This window comes from Brachycentrus maculatus, unplaced genomic scaffold (assembly GCF_059751285.1).
Source record: "Brachycentrus maculatus isolate JH-2025_06_01 unplaced genomic scaffold, ASM5975128v1 h1tg001337l, whole genome shotgun sequence".
NCBI lineage: Eukaryota > Metazoa > Arthropoda > Insecta > Trichoptera > Brachycentridae > Brachycentrus > Brachycentrus maculatus.
In genome coordinates, this window is record NW_028281998.1 from 1419 (window position 1) to 2127 (window position 709).

The window sequence follows — 709 nt, forward strand, 5'->3', positions numbered from 1 at the left end:
ACATGGAACAGATCAATATCCAATGAGATATTGTTCAACATAGCGGTAGCTCTTTCTACAGGCATAACCATCGGCAGGTTGGTCCTGTGTATAGGAATCTGAAACAATCTATGCCGACGCAGTCTTACGTAACTATCGGAAACATTCAGACCAATGTTCAGGATAATTTCAGGATTATCAATCAAATACACATTCCTTCTAGTCTCTAAACTTTTGAAGCCAAGCATACCCTGGAGAAACTCGGTCGGGTAGAGCCAAGGATAATAGCTGTACTCTCTCATGTAGAGATACCTCAGAAATTTCTTTTGGACTAAGACTGTCAGAAATGAAGACTTAAGTCTGTGAGATTTTTGGAATGGGTACATGATTTTGAATATAAAAAAATATGTATTCTGGGGATAAAATGATTGATAATGATGTTTGTAGAATAAATAGTGAATGGTGCGCCAAAATCAGTTATAGCAACAACAAAATATCAACTAACAGTACGCAATGGAGCCCTGGTACTGGCATTAATATATGGGCGTGAAGCATGGGTTAATGGGGTTGGCAAAAGAAGAATGTTAGTTGACCGATAGTAGTCAAAATAAGATCTGTCATATGAATGTGCCGCAAAACCATGACATTCGAATGGTAAAATAAAGAAAAAATGCAACGTTGAGATAAGCACTATCGATCAAATTAAGAAAGGTGTTTCTTGAATGTTTTC